An 18,907-nucleotide genomic window follows, 5' to 3' on the forward strand; every position below is an offset into this window, starting at 1 on the left:
CTATATTTTCTGTTTTAATATCAGACACACGTTCTACCTAAAAAAAAAAGCAAAAAAACGAGATTTTACTGTTAAATCTTTCTGCGAGGTACACTGGGTTCCACAGGGAATAACATTGGGGTGTAGAGTATGATCTTGATCCGAGCCACCAACAGGATAAAAGCTTTGACCGTTCCCAGAATGCATAGTGCCGCCTCCTCTATAACCCCGCCTCCGTACACAGGAGTTCAGTTTTTGTTAACCAGTCCAATGCAGTAGCAGGTAAAAGAGATGACAATCATTAATAGCCACATACACCACATCTCACGACAGGAGAAGGTGTCAGCGGCTAATGCCATACCAACCAAAAGAAGCCAAGTGCGTCAGGGTGGGCGCCCTGGGGAAACCCAGTGTACCTTGCAGAAAGATTTAACAACTGTAAGTTCTTACCATAAATCTTGTTTTCTGCTGCGGGGTACACTGGGTTCCACAGGGAACAACATCGGGGATGTCCTAAAGCAGTTCCTCATGGGAGGGGATGCACTGTAGCGGGCACAAGAACCCGACGTCCAAAGGAAGCATTCTGGGAGGCGGAAGTATCGAAGGCATAGAACCTTATGAACGTGTTCACTGAGGACCAAGTAGCCACCTTGCACAATTGTTCAAGGGTTGCACCACGGCGGGCCGCCCAAGAAGGTCCAACAAACAGAATAGAATGGGCATTGATAGTGGCAGGAGCTGGACGACCAGCCTGTACATAAGCATGTGCAATCACCATTCTAATCCATCTGGCCAAGGTCCGCTTGTGAGCAGGACAACCACATTTGTGAAAACCAAACAGTACAAAGAGAGAATCAGACTTCCGAATGGAGGCAGTTCTCTTCACATGGATACGTACCACATCCAAAGACCACTCTTTGGAAGACAATTCAGGAGAGGCAAAGGCAGGAACCACAATCTCCTGATTAAGGTGGAAAGAAAAACCACCTTAGGTAGGTACCCAGGACGTGTTCTAAGAACTGCCCGTTCACGGTGAAAAATCAGATATGGGGGACCTACAAGACAAGGGACCCAAATCCGAAACCCGTCTAGCAGTGGCAATAGCCAGCAAAAACTATACCTTAAGAGAAAGCCACTTAAGGTCTGCAGATTCAAGAGGCTCAAAGGGAGACCCTTGTAACGCCTCCAGAACAACCGACAAGTCCCAAGGAGCCACATGCGGGACGTAAGGAGGTTGATTCTGCAACACACCTTGAGTGAATGTATGAACATCAGGTAGAGTCGCAATTTTCCTCTGCAACCAAACCGACAAGGCAAAAATATAAACCTTGGAGGCGGCTAGACGAAGCCCCAAGTCCAGGCCCTGTTGTAGAAAGGCCAAAAGTTTGGCGGTACTTCATTTGTAAGCATCATGATTGTTAGTGGTGCACCAAGCAAAGTAAGAATTCCAGACCCTATGATAAACCAGAGCAGAAGCCAGTTTCCAGGCCTTCAACATAGTTTGAATGACCGCCTCAGAAAATCCTTTGGCCCTTAGAATGGAAGCTCCAAGAGCCACGCCGTCAAAGCTAACCGGGCCAAATCCTGTTATACACAGGGGCCCTGAACGAGGAGATCTGGGCACTGTGGAAGAAGAAGGGGACGCTCTATCAATAGACCCTGAAGGTCTGAGAAGCAATGCCGTCTGGGCCACGCTGGAGCGATCAGAAGTAGGATTCCTCCTTCTTGCTTGAACTTATTACTCTGGGCAGGAGTGACAACGGAGGGAACACGTGTTGCAGACGAAAGTTCCATGGAATTGCCAGTGCATCCACGAACGCTGCTTGAGGATCCCTTGTCCTTGTTCTGAAGACCGGAAAATTGTGATTGTGTCGAGATGCCATCAGGTCCACATCTGGAAGGCCCCATTTGTCCACGAGGAGTTGAAATACTTCTGGATGGAGGCTCCACTCTCCGGCGTGCAGCCGTTGAAGTCTTCATTTTTCACTTAAAAAAGCTCATCTGAGGACTGCTGGAGCAGCCCGTCTGTTGTATGCCTGCACTGCATGGCACCAACTACAAAACTGAGCTCCTGTGCACAGAGGCGGGGTTATAGAGCAGGCGGAGCTATGCACTCTGGGAACAGTCACAACTTTTAGCCTGTTGGTGCCTCGGATCAAGATCCTACTCTACACCCCAACGTTACTCCCTGTGGAACCCAGTGTACCCTGCAGCAGAAAAAAAAACCACAACACTATAATGACATTTGCATACATTCAGATTAAACTGAGGTGAAACAGTATAATATCAGTGTATAAAACACACAGCTCCTCTACAGATCATATAGTGATGGTCACTTTGGTATATTGGTGAGACCCTAAATCCAACCTACCTGATCCTCCTGTGGGATCCTGTGATTCTCCTCTGTACAGTCCTGGGAATACAGAGGACGGGGACATCTCTCTGGGGTATCTCTGTTACTGGGTCCACCTGTAGGAGACACACAGAGACTGAGTACAGTGTATATATGTGATTATCAGGCCCCATACCTGCTCTCCCCTGTACAATACATGACAGTCTCCTCTTACCCAGTAATGTGAGGGGCCGGTTATTCTCCATCATCACGTCCTTGTACAGACCCCTGTGTTCCTCTATATACTCCCCCTCCTGCATGGAGACATAGACAGTGACATCCTGACACCTTATAGGAACCTGACACACACAGTGATACAGTCATCACCCAGACACATCACCCGGTGTTACTGTATAATGCCCCAATCCCAGCAGTCACCTCTCCAGTCATCACCCAGACACATCCCCTGGTGTTACTGTATAATGCCCCATTCTCAGCAGTCACCTCTCCAGTCATCACCCAGACACATCCCCTGGTGTTACTGTATAATGCCCCATTCCCAGCAGTCACCTCTCCAGTCATCACCCAGACACGTCACCTGGTGTTACTGTATAATGTCCCATTCCCAGCAGTCACCTCTCCAGTCATCACCCAGACACGTCCCCCGGTGTTACTGTATAATGTCCCATTCCCAGCAGTCACCACCCAGACACATCCCCTGGCGTTACTGTATAATGTCCCATTCCCAGCAGTCACCTCTCCAGTCATCACCCATACACATCCCCTGGTGTTACTGTATAATGTCCCATTCCCAGCAGTCACCTCTCCAGTCATCACCCAGACACGTCCCCCGGTGTTACTGTATAATGTCCCATTCCCAGCAGTCACCACCCAGACACATCCCCTGGCGTTACTGTATAATGTCCCATTCCCAGCAGTTACCTCTCCGGTCATCACCCGTACACATCCCCTGGTGTTACTGTATAATGTCCCATTCCCAGCAGTTACCTCTCCGGTCATCACCCGTACACATCCCCTGGTGTTACTGTATAATGTCCCATTCCCAGCAGTCACCTGTCCAGTCATCACCCAGACACATCCCCTGGTGTTACTGTATAATGTCCCATTCCCAGCAGTCACCTTTCCAGTCATCACCCGTACACATCCCCTGGCGTTACTGTATAATTACCCATTTCCAGCAGTCACCACCCAGACACATCCCTGGCGTTACTATATAATGCCCCATTTCCAGCAGTCACCATCCAGACACATCCCCTGGCGTTACTGTATAATGCCCCATTCCCAGCAGTCACCTCTCCAGTCACCACCCAGACACATCCCCTGGTGTTACTGTATAATGCTCCATTCCCAGCAGTCACCTCTCCAGTCATCACCCAGACACATCCCCTGGTGTTACTGTATAATGCTCCATTCCCAGCAGTCACCTCTCCAGTCATCACCCAGACACGTCCCCCGGTGTTACTGTATAATGTCCCATTCCCAGCAGTCACCACCCAGACACATCCCCTGGCGTTACTGTATAATGCCCCATTCCCAGCAGTCACCTCTCCAGTCACCACCCAGACACGTCCCCCGGTGTTACTGTATAGTGACCCATTCCCAGCAGTCACCTCTCCGGTCATCACCCAGACACGTCCCCTGGTGTTACTGTATAATGTCCCATTCCCAGCAATCACCTCTCCGGTCATCACCCAGACACGTCCCCTGGTGTTACTGTATAATGTCCCATTCCCAGCAGTCACCTCTCCAGTCATCACCCAGACACATCCCCTGGCGTTACTGTATAATGTCCCATTCCCAGCAGTCACCACCCAGACACATCCCCTGGTGTTACTGTATAATGCCCCATACCCAGCAGTCACCTCTCCAGTCACCACCCAGACACATCCCCTGGCGTTACTGTATAATGTCCCATTCCCAGCAGTCACCACCCAGACACATCCCCTGGTGTTACTGTATAATGTCCCATTCCCAGCAGTTACCTCTCCAGTCATCACCCAGACACGTCCCCTGTTGTTACTGTATAATGTCCCATTCCCAGCAGTCACCTCTACAGTCATCACCCAGATACATCCCAGATGTTCCTGTATAATGTCCCATTCCCAGCAGTCACCTCTCCAGTCATCACCCAGACACATCCCCTGGCGTTACTGTATAATGCCCCATTCCCAGCAGTCACCTCTCCACTCACCACCCAGACACATCCCCTGGTGTTACTGTATAATGCTCCATTCCCAGCAGTCACCTCTCCAGTCATCACCCAGACACATCCCCTGGTGTTACTGTATAATGCTACATTCCCAGCAGTCACCTCTCCAGTCATCACCCGTACACATCCCCTGGCGTTACGGTATAATGTCCCATTCCCAGCAGTCACCACCCAGACACATCCCCTGGCGTTACTGTATAATGCCCCATTCCCAGCAGTCACCTCTCCAGTCACCACCCAGACACGTCCCCCGGTGTTACTGTATAGTGACCCATTCCCAGCAGTCACCTCTCCGGTCATCACCCAGACACGTCCCCTGGTGTTACTGTATAATGTCCCATTCCCAGCAATCACCTCTCCGGTCAACACCCAGACACGTCCCCTGGTGTTACTGTATAATGTCCCATTCCCAGCAGTCACCTCTCCAGTCATCACCCAGACACATCCCCTGGCGTTACTGTATAATGTCCCATTCCCAGCAGTCACCACCCAGACACATCCCCTGGTGTTACTGTATAATGCCCCATACCCTGCCGTCACCTCTCCAGTCACCACCCAGACACATCCCCTGGCGTTACTGTATAATGTCCCATTCCCAGCAGTCACCACCCAGACACATCCCCTGGTGTTACTGTATAATGTCCCATTCCCAGCAGTCACCTCTCCAGTCATCACCCAGACACGTCCCCTGGTGTTACTGTATAATGTCCCATTCCCAGCAGTCACCTCTACAGTCATCACCCAGATACATCCCAGATGTTCCTGTATAATGTCCCATTCCCAGCAGTCACCTCTCCAGTCATCACCCAGACACGTCCCCTGGTGTTACTGTATAATGTCCCATTCCCAGCAGTCACCTCTACAGTCATCACCCAGATACATCCCAGATGTTCCTGTATAATGTCCCATTCCCAGCAGTCCCCTCTCCGGTCATCACCCGTACACATTCCCTTGCGTTACTGTATAATGTCCCATTCCCAGCAGTCCCCTCTCCGGTCATCACCCGTACACATCCCCTGGCGTTACTGTATAATTACCCATTTCCAGCAGTCACCATCCAGACACATCCCCTGGTGTTACTGTATAATGCCCCATTCCCAGCAGTCACCTCTCCAGTCACCACCCAGACACGTCCCCCGGTGTTACTGTATAGTGACCCATTCCCAGCAGTCACCTCTCCGGTCATCACCCAGACACGTCCCCTGCTGTTACTGTATAATGCCCCATTCCCAGCAATCACCTCTCCGGTCATCACCCTTACACGTCCCCCTGTGTTACTGTATAATGTCCCATTCCCAGCAGTCACCTCTCCGCTCGTCACCCAGACACGTCCCCTGGTGTTACTGTATAATGTCCCATTCCCAGCAGTCACCTCTCCAGTCATCACCCAGACACATCCCCTGGTGTTACTGTAAAATGTCCCATTCCCAGCAGTCACCTCTCCAGTCATCATCCAGACACATCCCCCGGTGTTACTGTATAATGTCCCATTCCCAGCAGTCATCACCCAGACATGTCCCCTGGTGTTACTGTATAATGTCCCATTCCCAGCAGTCCTAGTGTCATCACTGATATCTTTGGTAATTACACACACAGACATGGATATGCCCGTCTTACCCCAGCAGGTGACAAACAGGAAGGCAGGGGGCAGCAGGGGAGGGGGTATGGGAGGCAGGGGGCAGCAGGGGAGGGTGGTATGGGAGGCAGGGGGCAGCAGGGGAGGGGGGTATGGGAGGCCGGGGCAGCAGGAGTGGGTGGTATGGGAGGCAGCAGGGTATAGGGGGCAGCAGAGGAGGGGGGTATGGCAGGAAGGGAGCAGCAGGGCAGGGGGTATAGGGGGCAGCACGGGGAGGTATGGGAGGCTGGGGCAAAAGAGGAGGGAGGGGAGGGCGGTATGGGAGGCAGGGAGCAGCAGGAGTGGGGGGTATGGGAGGCAGGCATGGAACAGCAGGGCAGAGGGGTATGGGAGGCCAGAGCAGCAGGGGATGGGGGTATGGGAGGCAGAGGGCAGCAGGGGAGGGGGGTATGGGAGGCAGGGGGCAGCAGAGGAGGGGGGTATGGGAGGCAGGCAGGGGAGGGCGGTATGGGAGGTAGGGGGCAGCAGGGGAGGGGGTATGGGAGGCAGGCAGGGGAGGGGGTATGGGAAGCAGGGGGCAGCTGGAGAGGTGGTATGGGAGGCAGTAGGGTATAGGGGGCAGAAGGGGAGGGGGTAAGGCAGGCAAGGCAGGGCAGGGTGTATAGGGGCAGCAGGGGAGCGGGGTATGGGAGGCTGGGGCAACAGGGCAGGGGGGTATGGGAGGCAGGCAGGGGAGGGGGTATGGGAGGCAGGCAGGGGGCAGCAGGGGAGCGGGGTATGGGAGGCAGGGGCAGAATGAGATGGGGGTATGGGAGGCAGGGGGGCAGCAGGGCAGGGGGGTATGGGAGGCAGGGGGCAGCAGGATATGGCAGGCAGGGAGCAGCAGGGCAGGGAGGTATGGGAGGCTGGGACAACTGTGGCGACAGGGAGCAGCAGGGCAGGGGGGTATGGGAGGCAGGAGAAGCAGGGGAGGGGGGTATGGGAGGCAGGGAGCAGCAGGACAGGGGGGTATGGGAGGAAGGGGCAGAAGGAGAGGGGAGTATGGGAGGCAGCAGGGGAGGGGGGTTTGTGAGGAAGGGGGCAGCAGGGGAGGTGGGTATGACAGGCAGGGAGCAGTAGATGGGTATGGGAGGCAGCAGGGTATAGGGGGCAGAAGGGGAGGGGGTAAGGCAGGCAGGGCGTATAGGGGCAGCAGGGGAGGGGGGTATGGGAGGCTGGGGCAACAGGGGAGGCAGGGAGCAGCAGGGCAGGGGGGTATGGGAGGCAGGCAGGGGAGGGGGTATGGGAGGCAGGCAGGGGAGCGGGGTATGGGAGGCAGGGGCAGAAGGAGATGGGGGTATGGGAGGCAGGGGCAGCAGGGTAGGGGGGTATAAGGGGCAGCAGGGCAGGGGGGTTTGGGAGGCAGGGGGCAGCAGGGGAGGGGGATATGGCAGGCAGGGAGCAGCAGGGCAGGGAGGTATGGGAGGCTGGGACAACTGTGGCGGCAGGGAGCAGTAGGGCAGGGGGTATGGGAGGCAGGAGAAGCAGGGGAGGGGGGTATGGGAGGCAGGGAGCAGCAGGACAGGGGGGTATGGGAGGCAGGCAGGGGGGCAGCAGGGGATGGGGGGTATGGGAGGCAGAGGGCAGCAGGGGAGGGGGTATGGGAGGCAGGGGGCAGCAGGGCAGGGGGGTATGGGAGGCAGGGGGGCAGCAGATGAGGGGAAGATGGGAGGCAGGCAGGGGAGGGGGTATGGGAGGCAGGGGGCAGCAGGGGAGGGGGGTATGGGAGGCAGGCAGGGGAGGGGGTATGGGAAGCAGGGGGCAGCAGGAGAGATGGCATGGGAGGCAGCAGGGTATAGGGGGCAGCAGGGGAGGGGATATGGCAGGGAGCAGCAGGGTAGGGGGTATAGGGGGCAGCAGGAGAGGGGGTTATGGGAGGCTGGGGCAACTGTGGTGGCAGGGAGCAACAGGGCGGTATGGGAGGCCTGAGCAGCAGGGGAGGGGGGTATGGGAGGCAGGGAGCAGTAGGGCAGGGGGGTATGGGAGGCAGGCAGGGGGCAGCAGGGCAGGGGAGGAGGGTATGGGAGGAAGGGGCAGAAGGAGAGGGGGGTATGGGAGGCAGCAAGGGAGGGGGGTTTGTAGGCAGGTGGCAGCAGGGGAGGTGGGTATGACAGGCAGGGAGCAGTAGGTGAGTATGGGAGGCAGCAAGGTATAGGGGGCAGAAGGGGAGAGGGGTAAGGCAGGCAGGGCAGGGTGTATAGGGTGCAGCAGGGGAGGGGGGTATGGAAGGCTGGGGCAACAGGGGAGGCAGGGAGCAGCAGGGCAGGGGGGTATGGGAGGCAGGCAGGGGAGGGGGTATGGGAGGCAGGCAGGGGGCAGTAGGGGAGCGGGGTATGGGAGGCAGGGGCAGAATGAGATGGGGGTATGGGAGGCAGGGAGCAGCAGGGCAGGGGGGTATGGGAGGCAGGGGGCAGCAGGGGAGGCAGGGAGCAGCAGGGCAGGGAGGTATGGGAGGCTGACAACTGTGGCGGCAGGGAGCAGCAGGGCAGGGGGGTATGGGAGGCCGGAGAAGCAGGGGAGGGGGGTATGGGAGGCAGGGAGCAGCAGGACAGGGGGCTATGGGAGGAAGGGGCAGAAGGAGAGGGGGGTATGGGAGGCAGCAGGGGAGGGGGGTTTGTGAGGAAGGGGGCAGCAGGGGAGGTGGGTATGACAGGCAGGGAGCAGTAGATGGGTATGGGAGGCAGCAGGGTATAGGGGGCAGAAGGGGAGGGGGTAAGGCAGGCAGGGCGTATAGGGGCAGCAGGGGAGGGGGGTATGGGAGGCTGGGGCAACAGGGGAGGCAGGGAGCAGCAGGGCAGGGGGGTATGGGAGGCAGGCAGGGGAGGGGGTATGGGAGGCAGGCAGGGGACAGCAGGGGAGGGGGGTATGGGAGGCAGGGGCAGCAGGGTAGGGGGGTATAAGGGGCAGCAGGGCAGGGGGGTTTGGGAGGCAGGGGGCAGCAGGGGAGGGGGATATGGCAGGCAGGGAGCAGCAGGGCAGGGAGGTATGGGCGGCAGGGAGCAGTAGGGCAGGGGGGTATGGGAGGCAGGAGAAGCAGGGGAGGGGGGTATGGGAGGCAGGGAGCAGCAGGACAGGGGGTATGGGAGGCAGGGGATGGGGGGTATGGGAGGCAGAGGGCAGCAGGGGAGGTGGTATGGGAGGCAGGGGGCAGCAGGGCAGGGGGGTATGGGAGGCAGGGGGCAGCAGATGAGGGGGATATGGGAGGCAGGCAGGGGAGGGGGTATGGGAGGCAGGGGGCAGCAGGGGAGGGGGGTATGGGAGGCAGGCAGGGGAGGGGGTATGGGAAGCAGGGGGCAGCAGGAGAGATGGCATGGGAGGCAGCAGGGTATAGGGGGCAGCAGGGGAGGGGGTATGGCAGGCAGGGAGCAGCAGGGGAGGGGGTATAGGGGGCAGCAGGAGAGGGGTTTATGGGAGGCTGGGGCAACTGTGGTGGCAGGGAGCAACAGGGCGGTATGGAAGGCAGGGAGCAGCAGGGTATGGGAGGCAGGCAGGGGGCAGCAGGGCATAGGAGGCAGGCAGGGGATGAGGGTATGGGAGGAAGGGGCAGAAGGAGAGGGGGGTATGGGAGGCAGCAGGGGCGGGGGGTTTGTGAGGCAGGGGGCAGCAGGGGAGGTGGATATGACAGGCAGGGAGCAGTAGGTGGGTATGGGAGGCAGTAAGGTATAGGGGGCAGAAGGGGAAGGGGGTAAGACAGGCAGGGCAGGGTTTATAGGGTGCAGCAGGGGAGGGGGGTATGGGAGGCTGGGGCAACAGGGGAGGCAGGGAGCAGCAGGGCAGGGAGGTATGGGATGCAGGCAGGGGAGGGGGTATGGGAGGCAGGCAGGGGAGGGGGGTATGGGAGGCAGGGGGCAGCAGGGCAGGGGGTATAAGGGGCAGCAGGGCAGAGGGGTATGGGAGGCAGGGGGCAGCAGGGGAGGGGGATATGGCAGGCAGGGAGCAGCAGGGCAGGGGGGTATGGGAGGCTGGGACAACTGTGGCGGCAGGGAGCAGCAGGGCAGGGGGGTATGGGAGGCAGGAGCAGCAGGGGAGGGGGGTATGGGAGGCAGGCAGGGGAGGGGGTACGGGAGGCAGGCAGGGGAGCAGGGTATGGGAGGCAGGGGCAGAAGGAGATGGGGGTATGGGAGGCAGGGGGGTTTAAGGGGCAGCAGGGGAGGGGGGTATGGGAGGCAGGAGCAGCAGGGGAGGGGGGTATGGGAGGCAGGGAGCAGCAGGACAGGGGGGTATGGGAGGCAGGCAGGGGGCAGCAGGGGAGGTGGGTAGGGGAGGCAGTCAGGGGGCAGGAGGGTATGGGAAGCAGACAGGGGACAGCAGGGCAGGGGGGTATGGGAGGCAGGAGCAGCAGGGGAGGGGGGTATGGGAGGCAGGCAGTGGAGAGGGTATGGGAGGCAGGGGGCAGCAGAAGAGGGTGTATGGGAGGCAGGGGGCAGCAGGGGAGGGGGGTATGGGATGCAGGAGGCAGCAGGGGAGGGGGTATGGGAGGCCGGCAGAGAAAGCAGGAGAGGGTGGTATGGGAGGCAGGCAAGGGGCAGCAGGGTATTGGGTGCCGCAGGGCAGGGGGTATGGAAGGCAGCAGGGGAGGGGGGTAAGGGAGGCAGGCAGGGGGTAGCAGGGGAGGGGGTATGGCAGGCAGGGAGCAGCAGGGGAGGGGGTATGGGAGGCTGGGGTAGCAGGGGAGGTGGTTATGGGAGGCAGGCAGGGGAGGGGGTTATGGGAGGCAGGCAGGGGGCAGCAAGGGAGGGGGGTATGGGAGGAAGATGAGGGGGTATGGGAGGCAGGCAGGGAGCAGCAGGGCAAGGGAGTATGGGAGGCAGGGGGCAGCAGGGGAGGTGGGTATGGGAGGCAGGCAGGGGGCAGCAGGGGAGGTGGGTATGGGAGGCAGCAGGGGAGGGGGGTATGGGAAGCAGGGGGAAGCAGGGGATGGGGGTATGGGAGGCAGGCAGAGGAGAGGGTTATGGGAGGCAGGCAGGGGGCAGCAGGGGAGGGGGGTATGGGAGGCAGGGGAGGGGGGTATGGGAGGCAGGGGGCAGCAGGGGAGGGGGTATGGGAGGCAGGGGGCAGCAGGGGAGAGGGGTATGGGAGGCAGCAGGGGAGGGGGGTATGGAAGGCAGGGGGCAGCAGGGTAGGGGGTATGGGAGGCAGGGGAGGGGGGTATGGGAGGCAGGGGGCAGCAGGGGAGGGGGGTATGGGAGGCAGCAGGGGAGGTGGGTATGGGAGGCAGCAGGGGAGGGGGGTATGGGAGGCAGGCAGAGGAGGGGGGTATGTGAGGCAGGCAGGGGGCAGCAGGGGGGGGGTATGGGAGGCAGGGAGCAGCAGGGGAGGGGGTATGGGAGGCTGGGGCAGCAGGGCAGGGGGTTATGGGAGGCAGGCAGCGGGCAGCAAGGGAGGGGGGTATGGGAGGCAGGCAGGGGGCAGCAAGGGAGGGGGGTATGGTAGGCAGGGGGCAGGAGGAAGAGTCAGGAGAGGAGGGGGGTATGGGAGGCAGGTGGCAGCAGAGGAGGGGGGTATGGGAGGCAGGGGGCAGCAGGGGAGGGGGGTATGAGAGGCAGGGGGCAGCAGGGGAGGGGGGTATGAGAGGCAGGGGGCAGCAGGGGAGCGGGGTATGGGAGGCAGGGGGCAGCAGGGGAGGGGGGTATGGGAGGCAGGGGGCAGCAGGAGAGGGGGGTATGGGAAGCAGGGGAGGGGGGATGGGAGACGGGGCAGCAGGGGAGGGGGGTATGGGGGGCAGGGGGTAGCAGGGTAGGGGGGTATGGGAGGCAGGGGGTAGCAGGGTAGGGGGGTATGGGAGGCAGGGGGTAGCAGGGTAGGGGGGTATGGGGGGCAGGGAGAAGAGACAGGAGGGGGGGGGGGATGTTACCAGGGACAGTATTTCGGGGTCAGCGCCTAACTCATCGCATGGGATCAGCCACCAGCCCCGCCCACTCTCTCATAGGCTGCAGCAACCCGTCACTCAGCCAGCCCCGCCCCTGCCTCTAGCTATTGGTCGCAGGGTCCAATCACTCATTCACATTTCCCCCGCCCATTGCTCGCAGCCCCGCCCACTCTCCTTCCCATACACGTCACGATGAGTGACGGGACTTTCCGACCAATGGCGTGTAGAGTGGGCGGGGCTGGATGATGAGTGACGGGACGCTGCGCCTTATGACCGGGAGGGTGGGCGGGACTGCTCCTGGTTGCTTAGTGACTGCGGCTGTCCCTACCCATAATCCTATGCGCTATGCAAACGGTGGGCCGGAAACAGTGCCCCGCCTCTTCCTGTACACAGAGCTCCGCCTTCGGTCTCCTCCAGGTAATGGCCGCCGCCCCCTCTCCTGCCGGGCAGGGTGTATGTGCTGCAGTGTGTGGTGCATGGAGAGTATATTACCCGTGTCATACACACACACAGCGCTGCTCACACTGCTGTCACTGCTCATACAGGGTGTTACACATAGGGGGCGCTATATACACATAGGGGGGCGGTATACACACATAGGGGGCAGTATATACACATAGGGGGGCGGTATACACACATAGGGGGCGGTATATACACATAGGGGGCCGGTATACACACATAGGGGGCAGTATATACACATAGGAGGCGGTATATACACATAGGGGACAGTATACACACATTGGGGGCTGTATACACACATTGGGTGCGGGCTGTATGCACACATAGGGGGCGGTTTACACACATTGTGGGCTGTATACACATATAGGGGGCGGTATACACACATAGGGGGCGGTATACACACATAGGGGGCGGTATACACACATAGGGGGCGGTATACACACATTGGGGGCGGTATACACATATAGGGGGTCGGTATACACACATAAAGGGCGCTATACACACATTGGGGGCTGTATACACACATTGGGGGCTGTATACACACATAGGGGGAGGTATACACACATAGGGGGCGGTATACACACAGGGGGGCGGTATACACACAGGAGGGCGGGATACACACATAGGGGGCGGTATACACACATAGGGGGCGGTATACACACAGGAGGGCGGGATACACACATAGGGGGCGGTATACACACAGGGGGAGAGGTATACACACATAGGGGGCGGTATACACACAGGAGGGCGGGATACACACATAGGGGGCGGGATACACACATAGGGGGCGGTATACACACATAGGGGGCGCTATACACACATAGGGGGCAGTATATACACATAGGAGGCGGTATATACACATAGGGGACAGTATACACACATTGGGGGCTGTATACACACATTGGGTGCGGGCAGTATACACACATAGGGGGCGGTATACACACATTGGGGGCTGTATGCACACATAGGGGGCGGTTTACACACATTGTGGGCTGTATACACATATAGGGGGCGGTATACACATATAGGGGGCGGTATACACACATAGGGGGCGGTATACACACATTGGGGGCGGTATACACATATAGGGGGTCGGTATACACACATAAAGGGCGCTATACACACATTGGGGGCTGTATACACACATTGGGGGCTGTATACACACATTGGGGGCTGTATACACACATTGGGGGCTGTATACACACATAGGGGGAGGTATACACACATAGGGGGCGGTATACACACATAGGGGGGCGGTATACACACAGGAGGGCGGGATACACACATAGGGGGCGGTATACACACATAGGGGGCGGTATACACACAGGAGGGCGGGATACACACATAGGGGGCGGTATACACACATAGGGGGCGGTATACACACAGGAGGGCGGGATACACACATAGGGGGCGGTATACACACATAGGGGGCGGTATACACACATAGGGGGCGGTATACACACATAGGGGGTGGTATACACACATAGGGGGGCGGTATACACCCAGGAGGGCGGTATGCAGACATAGGGGGCGGTATACACGCATAGGGGGCGGTATACACGCATAGGGGGCGGTATACATACATAGGGGGGCGGTATACACACATAGGGGGCAGTATAGACACATAGGGGGGCAGTATACACTCAGGAGGGCGGTATACACACATATGGAGCGGTATACACACCCTGTCTCCCATAACCCTCCCTCCTGCTGCCCCCTGCCTACCTCCCATACCCCCCTCTTATGCTGCCCCCACTCTCCCATACCCCTCCCTCCCCTGCTGCCCCCTGCCGGCCTCCCATACTCCTCTCCCCTGCTGCCCCCTGCCTGCCTCCCATACCCCCCTACCCTGCTGCCCCCTGCCTGTCCCCTTCTATCCCCCTCACCTGCCGCCCCCTACTTGTCCTCTGCTATCTCCCTCCCCTGCTGCCCCTGCCTACCTCCCATACCCCCCTCCTATGCTGCCCTCATTCTCCCATACCCCCCTCCCCTGCTGCCCCCTGTCTGCTTCTCATACTCCCCTCCCCTGCTGCCCCATGCCTGTCTCCCATACCCCCCTTCCCTGCTGCCCCCTGCCAGCCTCCCAAAACTCTCTCCCTTGCTTCCCCATGCCTGCCTCCCATAGCCTCTCCCCTGCTGCTCCCTTCCTGTCCCCTTCTATCCACCTCACCTGCCGCCCCCTCTCTGTCCCGTTCTGTCCCCCTCATCTGCCGCCCCCCTGCCTGTCCCCTTCTATCCCCCTCACCTGCCGCCCCCTGCCTGTCCCCTTCTATCCCCCTCACCTGCCGCCCCCTGCCTGTCCCCTTCTATCCCCCTCACCTGCCGCCCCCTGCCTGTCCCCTTCTATCCCCCTCACCTGCCGCCCCCTGCCTGTCCCCTTCTATCCCCCTCACCTGCCGCCCCCTGCCTGTCACCTTCTATCCCCCTCACCTGCCCCCCCCCCTGCCTGTCCCCTTCTATCCCCCTCACCTGCCTATCCCCTTCTATCCCCCTCACCTGCCGCCCCCTGCCTGTCCCCTTCTATCCTCCTCACCTGCCGCCCCTGCCTGTCCCTTTCTATCCCCCTCACCTGCCGTCCCCTGCCTGTCCCCTTCTATCCCCCTCACCTGCCGCCCCCTGCCTGTCCCCTTCTATCCCCTTCACCTGCCGCCCCCTGCCTGTCCTTCTATCTCCCTCACCTGCCGCCCCCTGCCTGTCCTCTTCTATCCCCCTCACCTGCCGCCCCCTGCCTGTCCCCTTCTACCTCCCTCACCTGCCGCCCCCTGCCTGTCCCTTTCTATCCCCCTCACCTGCCGCCCCCTGCCTGTCCCCTTCTATCCCCCTCACCTGCCGCCCCCTGCCTGTCCCCTTCTATCCCCTTCACCTGCCGCCCCCTGCCTGTCCCCTTCTATCCCCCTCACCTGCCGCCCCCTGCCTGTCCCCTTCTATCCCCCTCACCTGCCGCCCCCTGCCTGTCCTCTTCTATCCCCCTCACCTGCCGCCCCCTGCCTGTCCCCTTCTATCCCCTTCACCTGCCGCCCCCTGCCTGTCCTTCTATCTCCCTCACCTGCCGCCCCCTGCCTGTCCTCTTCTATCCCCCTCACCTGCTTCCCCCTCCCTGTCCCCTTCTAACCCCTCACCTGCCGCCCCCTGCCTGTCCCCTTCTATCCCCCTCACCTGCCGCCCCCTGCCTGTCCCCTTCTATCCCCCTCACCTGCCGCCCCCTGCCTGTCCCCTTCTATCCCCCTCACCTGCCGCCCCCTGCCTGTCCCCTTCTATCCCCTTCACCTGCCGCCCCCTGCCTATCCCCTTCTATCCCCCTCACCTGCCGCCCCCTGCCTGTCCCCTTCTATCCCCCTCACCTGTCGCGCCCTGCCTGTCCTCTTCTATCCCCCTCACCTGCCGCCCCCTGCCTGTCCTTCTATCTCCCTCACCTGCCGCCCCCTGCCTGTCCCCTTCTATCCCCCTCACCTGTCGCCCCCTGCCTGTCCCCTTCTATCCCCTTCACCTGCCGCCCCCTGCCTGTCCCCTTCTATCCCCCTCACCTGCCGCCCCCTGCCTGTCCCTTTCTATCCCCCTCACCTGCCGCCCCCTGCCTGTCCCCTTCTATCCCCTTCACCTGCCGCCCCCTGCATGTCCCCTTCTATCCTCCTCACCTGCCGCCCCCTGCCTGTCCCCTTCTATCCCCCTCACCTGCCGCCCCCTGCCTGTCCCCTTCTATCCCCCTCACCTGCCGCCCCCTGCCTGTCCTCTTCTATCCCCCTCACCTTCTGCCCCCTGCCTGTCCTCTTCTATCCCCTCACCTGCCACCCCCTGCCTGTCCCCTTCTATCCCCTTCACCTGCCGCCCCCTGCCTGTCCCCTTCTATCCTCCTCACCTGCCACCCCCTGCCTGTCCTCTTCTATCCCCCTCACCTCCCGCCCCCTGCCTGTCCCCTTCTATCCCCCTCACCTGCCGCCCCCTGCCTGTCCCCTTCTATCCTTCTCACCTGCCGCCCCCTGCCTGTCCCCTTCTATCCCCCTCACCTGCCGCCCCCTGCCTGTCCCCTTCTATCCCTCTCACCTGCCGCCCCCTGCCTGTCCTCTTCTATCCCCCTCACCTGCCGCCCCCTGCCTGTCCCCTTCTATCCTTCTCACCTGCCGCCCCCTGCCTGTCCCCTTCTATCCCCCTCACCTGCCGCCCCCTGCCTGTCCCCTTCTATCCCCCTCACCTGCCGCCCCCTGCCTGTCCCTTTCTATCCCCCTCACCTCCCGCCCCCTGCCTGTCCCCTTCTATCCCCCTCACCTCCCGCCCCCTGCCTGTCCCCTTCTATCCCCCTCACCTGCCGCCCCCTGCCTGTCCCCTTCTATCCCCCTCACCTGCCGCCCCCTGCCTGTCCTCTTCTATCCCCCTCACCTGCGGCCCCCTGCCTGTCCTCTTCTATCCCCCTCACCTGCCGCCCCCTGCCTGTCCCCTTCTATCCCCCTCACCTGCCGCCCCCTGCCTGTCCTCTTCTATCCCCCTCACCTCCCGCCCCCTGCCTGTCCTCTTCTATCCCCCTCACCTGCCGCCCCCTGCCTGTCCCCTTCTATCCCCCTCACCTGCCGCCCCCTGCCTGTCCTCTTCTATCCCCCTCACCTGCCGCCTCCTGCCTGTCCTCTTCTATCCCCCTCACCTGCCGCCCCCTGCCTGTCCCCTTCTATCCCCCTCACCTGCCGCCCCCTGCCTGTCCTCTTCTATCCCCCTCACCTGCCGCCCCCTGCCTGTCCTCTTCTATCCTTCTCACCTGCCGCCCCCTGCCTGTCCCCTTCTATCCCCCTCACCTGATGTGACACCACAACCCTGGCACTCCACATGCATTCCTACTGTCCACTTTCTGTCAAGAACCTCATCTTCCAGTCATCAAACCCCGGCGCCCCTATTCCACTGTCAACTCGCTCCTCTGCCCATCCCCCCCTCCTTACCTCCTACCAACTCTAACATCTCTCTTCTCTGTATCTAGTGTGGAAGTCATGGCCCTCAGCCGTTCCTCACCCCCTCCACCTCCCCATGTGACCCTATCACCTCCCACCTCCTCCGCTACCTCACTTCTTCTGCCTGTTCCCATCTTGCCCATCTCATTCTCTCCCTCTCATCGGACACTGTCCCCTCTGCCTTCCATCATGCTCTTGTCTCCCCTATTCTTATAAAACCTTCCCTTCATCCAACCAATCTCTCCAACTATCGACCATCTCTCTCCTCCTAACTCCTTGAGCGTATAGTCTACATCCGCCTGTCTTTCCTCACACTCACTGCTTGTCCCATTCCAGCCTGGCTTCCGTCCTCTCCACTCCACTGATACTGCCCTCGCTAAAGTCTGCAAAGACCTCCATGCTGCCAAACCCAATGGTCACTACTCTCTGCTTATTCTCCTTCACCTCTCTGCTGCATTGGACACTGTGGACCACCCTCTCCTGCAACTACTTTTCTCTAGCATCCACAAGGGATATTGGGGACAGAATTAGTACCATGGGGTGTAGACGGGTCCAAAGGAGCAAGTGCACTTTAACAATTATTCACTGGGTGTGCTGGCTCCTCCCCACTATGCCCCTCCTACAGCTCAGTTTGATAAAGTGCCCTCAGGAGAGAATGCACACTCTGCAGCTCCAGAGTTTTTCTTCATTTTTATTTCTAAATTTCTCTAACGTCCTAGTGGATGCTGGGGACTCCGTAAGGACCATGGGGAATAGACGGGCTCCGCAGGAGACAGGGCACTTTAAGAAATAATTTGGATACTGGTGTGCTCTGGCTCCTCCCTCTATGTCCCTCCTCCAGACCTCAGTTAGAATCTGTGCCCGGACGGAGCTGGGTGCATTTTAGTGGGCTCTCCTGAGCTTGCTAATAAGAAAGTATTTTGTTAGGGGTTTTTTTATTTTCAGGGAGCTCTGCTGGCAACAGACTCCCTGCATCGTGGGACTGAGGGGAGAAAAGCAGACCTACTCACTGTGGATAGGTCCTGCTTCTTAGGCTACTGGACACTATTAGCTCCAGAGGGATCGAACACAGGAACTCACCCTTGGTCGTCTGTTGCCGGAGCCGTGCCACCGTCCCCCTCGCAGAGCCAGAAGACTGAAGCCGGCGAGTAAAGCAAGAAGGCGTCAAAATCGGTGGCAGAAGACTCCTGTCTTCAGATGAGGTACCGCACAGCACTGCAGCTGTGCGCCATTGCTCCCACATTACACCCACAGACTCCGGTCACTGTCGGGTGCAGGGCGCAGGGGGTGGCGCCCTGGGCAGCAATTGAGTACCTCCTGGCAAAGTGGGCCTATATACAGTTGGGCACTGTATATATGCATGAGCCCCCGCCATTATTTACACAAAATTGCGGGACAGAAGCCCGCCGCTGAGGGGGCGGGGCTTCTTCCTCAGCACTCACCAGCGCCATGTTTTTTCTCCACAGCACCGCTGAGAGGAAGCTCCCCAGCC

The 18,907-nt window shown here is 59.9% G+C and overlaps 1 long non-coding RNA gene across 1 annotated transcript; it reads right to left on the bottom strand.

Annotated features, from left to right (window-relative positions):
- Positions 1–2,352: 2,352 nt before the first annotated feature.
- Positions 2,353–12,098, bottom strand: LOC134984220 (uncharacterized). Its single transcript, XR_010191720.1, has 3 exons — positions 12,011–12,098; positions 2,547–2,625; positions 2,353–2,448 (listed from the first exon to the last, which is right to left on the bottom strand). It is a non-coding gene; the product is annotated as an uncharacterized LOC134984220 (long non-coding RNA).
- Between the last annotated feature and the right edge of the window lie 6,809 nt (positions 12,099–18,907).

Source organism: Pseudophryne corroboree, assembly GCF_028390025.1.
Source record: "Pseudophryne corroboree isolate aPseCor3 chromosome 3 unlocalized genomic scaffold, aPseCor3.hap2 SUPER_3_unloc_40, whole genome shotgun sequence".
Classification (NCBI taxonomy): Eukaryota; Metazoa; Chordata; class Amphibia; order Anura; family Myobatrachidae; genus Pseudophryne; species Pseudophryne corroboree.